The 6,079-nt window shown below is 37.5% G+C and overlaps 1 long non-coding RNA gene across 1 annotated transcript; it reads left to right on the top strand.

Moving 5' to 3' along the window:
• Positions 1 to 200: 200 nt before the first annotated feature.
• On the top strand, positions 201 to 5,016 carry LOC107790226 (uncharacterized). Its single transcript, XR_001648985.2, has 2 exons — positions 201 to 700; positions 4,715 to 5,016. It is a non-coding gene; the product is annotated as an uncharacterized LOC107790226 (long non-coding RNA).
• Positions 5,017 to 6,079: the final 1,063 nt, after the last annotated feature.

The following is a 6,079-nucleotide window of genomic DNA, read 5'->3' on the forward strand; positions in this document are numbered from 1 at the left end:
CAAATTAAATTAAACTAAATTAGAGATTAAAGTGACTAACGTTGCAATTTATAAAGAATGAAAAGAAAGAAAAGGGCTGCCAAGCTAAAAATGAGACTGGGCCATTTATTTCGAGCCCAATTTTTACAATATTCTACCACAGCCCAATCTGTCCTTTCCCCATTTCCCTTAAATGCCTAAAACCTAATGTCATTTTCCCTAACCTAGAGAACTTAGATCAGACTAAAGGAGATCCTCTTCTCTTTCACAAAAAAGGGCAGTCACCTCTCACCATAGCTCACCCCAAAATCTCCTCCCCCAGATGAAAAAATGCTGGCAGCTCTTAGAAAGAGAGGACTGCTCTCTCACTCTCTGATGTTGAAGACCAAAAATCGGTCCTCCATTCCCTTATCATCGTCAAATGGCTTCCCCTTTCTTCTCACTCAATAAAACCTAGCCATCTCATTCGCCCATCACTTTCACACACACACACACACTAGAAGATAGGTGAAAGCAGCTTTTCAAACTAAGATCTGGAATTTCAAGAGCTTCAAAAACAAAAAAAAAGTAAAAAGAAGGAAGAAAGAACCATGAAAGATTCTTAAATCTGGTCCGATTTCTATTGTGTTTAGTTTGATAATTTCTGGATTTTCGAGTCGATTTTTGGCTGGGATTGGTGCTGTTTTCTGCCGATTCTATTGATGACTTCGTTGAGCTCTAGGTACACACACTGAAGCCTTTTTGTTCATGTTTAATTTATGAAATCAATTAGTTGAAATTACTTTTGAAGGTGATGGATGATTCCTGTTGAACTTGAATTTTGTGTTATGAGTTATATTCCTTGATATTAATACTATATAGCTTTCAACTTCTTCTGATTTGTCCCTTATATTTCAGCATGATTCAATAATGCTAAATCTCTGTTTGCTCTTTGTGAATCCATGAAATTGACTGAAATTTGTTGGAATTTAGCTACTAGATCCTGGGATTACACTGAAGTTTGCTGAAATTTATTTTATAATGGTTGGGCATTAAATTTAAAGTTTAGAAAGAGCTGGATTAAATGAAACTATCGAACTGTCTTTTTGCTATTACTGTAGTTTTTTTGTATTAACATTTAGAAATGAAGAGTAGTAAAGTTGGTTGAAGTAATGATTTTGCTGTTTAAGGAAGCATGGTATGTGTGAATTCAAGGCCCGTATCAATTGTTTGGTTGGATCTGCTATTTGATTAGCAAAAGTTCTGATATAACTTTATAAAACTCATAGTTTGAAATAAAATAGCTTCCCAATTTGTGAGGGTCTATTTTGTTTACCCATTATACTTTGGATCTGGTAGAAGTTCATTAGTTTAGGTTGGAGTTTGTTTGGCTAAAAAATTAAATAGTGTTGCTAATATGCTTCATAGAATTTTGATGGTTCTTGATTAGTCCTTTTAGTTTCATTTTGGTTTGCTATAGTCCTTGTGTTAATTAGAGAGATCATTGAGTTTCTTTTCTTGAATTCACGGCCTCGATTAAGTTTAGGACAAGAGAATTGGGTCTACAATAACCTTAAAAGTAATTTGGAAAATAACACATGAACATCTTAGCTTGCTTTAGGCGCGAATAATAAACATAACTATGGGTACAGTTCCCATGGCATAGTTGCGATACATAAATCCAAATTCGGGTGTACATTTCATGTGACCCCATCATAACAACTTTGAATAATAATAATAAAATAAACATGGCGCAAGTCGCAGGTGCTCCAACCTACGAACACCGTATCAATTACTACACGATGTACTAGAACATGACTGCATACCTTTGCTGAATTCTCACCATGCACCACATCATTCATGGACCATAATAACATTCCTTCGTGATAATAACCGACATTTCCTGAATCCGATGCTCACAATGCGCCTCATGACATATATAAATCTTGTCCCAACTTTTGCAATATCGCCACGACGGAAGAGATGTGTAGACATTCATAGCCAACTGCCGAGTCAACATATCATTGAGTCTATACTCCTGAGAAGAAATATCATCTCATTCTGAACCAAATAATGGTATTTGCTCTTCGATATACTTCATATAATCCGATCGCAGTGATCCTAGATCCAAAAATCTCATCTCACCAGTACAAACTGCTCAGGCAATAAGCCACCCCAGACATGACCAAAAGTCTCATATGATGCCAAAAGGTGCCGAGAGGCCACAAACTTGAATGTAATACATAAGAAAAACGAACACTGGAAGGGACTGCTCAACTCACGCAACTAATATGAACTTTCCTCATAAAATGGGAAACAAAACACACAAAATTTAGAATATAGAAAACCGTACTCAACATCACACTGTTGCAGCGTGCAACCCAATCCAAAAAATATACCCATGGTGGAATGACACCTGATCCACACATAAAATCCATATAAGGAGATACATACCAAGCTAGAGTGTTCATTACTACCAAATACCGAATATTGGCCACAAGCACGCTAAGTGCATAATACCATTGTAACGACCCGACTAGTTGTTTTACTTTCTAGAACCATGTTCCCCTAAATAAGACTTCTCGTACTTGCTTTAACTGATTTACGACTTGTAGGAATGGTTGGTTTGGGATTTGGAAGAGTTTGGATTGAAATTGGAATACTTAGTTCCTTAAGGTTGGCTTAAAATGCCAAGTTTGACTTTGGTCAACATTTTTAGTAAACGGATCCGTACTTGTGTTTTGATGGTCTCGGAGTATCCGTAGTAAAATATGGGACTTGGGCATATGCCCGGAATCGAATTCCGAGGTCCCTAGCCCGAGTAATGAATTTTTGTTAAAAATTGTTAAACTGAAAATCTAAGGATTTAAAGAAATGGAATAATGTTTGATCATGTTGGTATAGGACCCGTATGTTGATTTCGGAGCCCGGTACAGGTCCAATATAACATTTAAGTCATGTCTGTGAAATTGGTGAGAAACGAGACTGATTTGACGTGATTCAGACGTCTGGTTGAAAAATAGGAATTTCAAATGTTCTCAAGGATTTCATGCGTTTTGGTGCTAAATCCATAGTTTTAATGTTATTTTGGCAATTTGATTGCACGAGCAAGTTGGTATGATATTATTAGACCTGTGGGAGTATTTGGTGTGGAGCCCCGAGGGATCAGGTGAGTTTCGGACGCGAGGGGGGAGTAGAAAACACACCAGATTTCTGGTGTTTTTGGTTGCTGCAACAGATCTCGCAATTGCGATAGATTTGTTCGCAAATGTGAACCTCTCATTTGCGAGGAGGGCTTCGCAATTGTGAAGGAACCCGATCCAGGAAGAGTTCGAAATTGTGATAACTCTACCGCATTTGCGATCCCATCAGAAGTAGCAATTGCGACTCTTGGGTCGCATCTGTGACCACAACAACATAAGCCCAAGTTTTGCATTTGCGACCCTCGCATTTGCAAACCTGTTGTTGCAAATGCGACATTAGAGGGTTGTGTCCAACTTTTAAAAAATGGGACTTAGGTTATTTATTTAATTTTACTTCTACACTTGGGCGATTTGGGAGCTTTCAAAGAGAGGATCTCAACTTAGCATTGTGAGGTAAGTTATTTCTACTCAATATGAGTTTAATACTTGGATTTTGGGTAGATTAACACACAAAAATTAGTAAAAATCATTGGATTTGAGTAAAACCTAGGGTTTTGATAAAAACAAGATTTAACCACGAAATTTGTTATGGAATGAAGTAGAAATTATATATTATTGATCCTTAGGTTATGAGTAACAACTTTCCTAAAACAATTTTGGAATCCGGGCACGTGGGTCCGGGGATGGATTTTAGAAAACTTGTATTTAGGGTTGGGGAATTACTTTAATAGTTAGAATATGAACTCTTGAGCTTGTATTGACTAGTTCTTACCCCGTTTAATTAGTTTTGGATCGTTCGGCTCCAAATTGAGGGTTTGAGCACGTTCTTGACATTGGAAGTAAGCTTTGGAGCGAGGTGAGTCTCCTTTCTAACCTCGTAAGAGGGAAATAAACCCCTAAGTGAATCTAATAGATTAACTTGCCACTAAATGCGGGGACTACGTACGCACAAGGTGATGAGAGTACGTGCATAGCCACTATTATGCTTAAGTCCGGATAGTCTAGGACCAAAAACTATGCTTTATGTGCTATTCTTGTAACTTTATTGTCAATTTAGATTGCTTAAATCACATTGAATGTGGTAAATGAATTTATAATGAGGAAGTTCATTTTCTTGACCTTTTAAGGAGAAGTTGACATTTCTTTGAGTAATTTCTTCCCTGATATATTCCTGCCTGCCTGTTTGTTGTGTTTAATTATATTTGACCGCGTCGCATGTATGATTTGCGAGTAGAGTAATAGATGCATTTATGGTTCGCGCCGTTCGACCCTCCGACAGTGCACACTTTATTTTATGTTGGATCGGGCCATACGACCTCGACACTATTTGTGCATGCTTTTTGCTCGGTACTTCCTGTGATTTGAACTGTGTTAGATGTCCCGAAATGTAAATGGTTATCTGTGATATTATCTAGGAAAGAACCGATCACTTCATGCTATATATTGTTATTTATTTATGATATCCATGCTTAGCATAACATTTTCTTATATTATTTGACTCTAGTAAGTATCAAGTCGATCCCTTGTCACTACCTTTTCGAGGTTAGACTGAATACTTACTAGGTACATATTGTTTATGTACTCATACTACACTTCTGTACTAAATTGTACAGGATCTGAAGCACGTACATTTGGCTACCCGTCTGGTGCGCATCCTTGATAGTAGGCCGAGATTCCACGGTGAACTGCTACCTTCCTACCCCGTTCAGCAGCATGATGGAGTCTCTCTTTGTTTTTGACTGTCTATTCTATTTGAGACAGTAGGATAGATTTATTATTTTGTATATTCTACTAGATGCCTATATACTTGTGACACCAGGTCTTGACACACACATTGGTAGACTATTCTTTTGGGTTGTATAACCACTATTTTACGTTACTAATTATCACTTGTTTTAAATTCAAATTAAGAAAATGATGGAATTATTTTGGTAAAGTAAAATGAGAACTCACTAATATTTTCGGGTTGGCTTGCCTGACAACGGTGTTGGGCGTCATCATGACCTGTAATGAAAATGGATCGTGACAACCATCCCCGGGAAGACAGACAACACCATACGCTACGAAACTCAAGCACAACTAAGAAGCGACATGATCTGAATCTCGAGAGCCATCCTGTTCCCATAACACCATAGCTACGTGGAACCCCAACACATATGAAATTTATCAAGCCTTTTCACAACTCACATGACACAATATAATATTACATGAAATAGCCAACGACGAAACGGCATCCAACGTCTGAATACTCCTCCATAAGGAGTGTTATGCTGAAATGAACATATCTAGCCTGATATAGACCTCATATTTGTACTTAAATCCATTCACAGACCTCAAGCCGATTTTGATCGCACCATACTAGGCTAATAAACTTTCAAGGGTCCATAATAATCCCCTCTTTTCCATGACTCACAAGAACAACCCTCATATCCGGAGCAAACCTCCACAGTCCACAACCCAATAAACTGAGTGCCGTCCAGGCATAAATTCTCAAATTAGAGATATTACCACAATCTTCATACTTGGTTTAGATTTCCAATCAATCAAGTGACTACATGTCACACTTATACAATCTCCCCATGAGACACGTGTCACACCTCCTTTTTTACATCCCGAGAGGGAGTATAAGGGAGTTTTTTTTTTAAATTTAAGTGACAATCGAAATGAGATTATTTATATTAAATTTAGAGTCGCCACTTGGGATAATTTATGGTGTCCCAAGTCACCGGTTTAAAATCCCGAATCGAGAAAAGTTGACTCTTATTTTATGGTGTGCGAACACAGAAATCCGGGTAAGAAATTCTGTTAACCTGGGAAAAGGTGTTAGGCATTCCCGAGTTCCATGGTTCTAGCATGGTCACTTTGATCATACTTGGCTTAATCAAATTATCTAATTACTCATTTTAGAACCTATGTGCATTTTCCTCTTTTAATTAAGAAATTATCTTGAAAACAAGTCACACGTATGTATACCCATT

This window comes from Nicotiana tabacum, chromosome 6, assembly GCF_000715075.1.
Source record: "Nicotiana tabacum cultivar K326 chromosome 6, ASM71507v2, whole genome shotgun sequence".
Taxonomy (NCBI): domain Eukaryota; kingdom Viridiplantae; phylum Streptophyta; class Magnoliopsida; order Solanales; family Solanaceae; genus Nicotiana; species Nicotiana tabacum.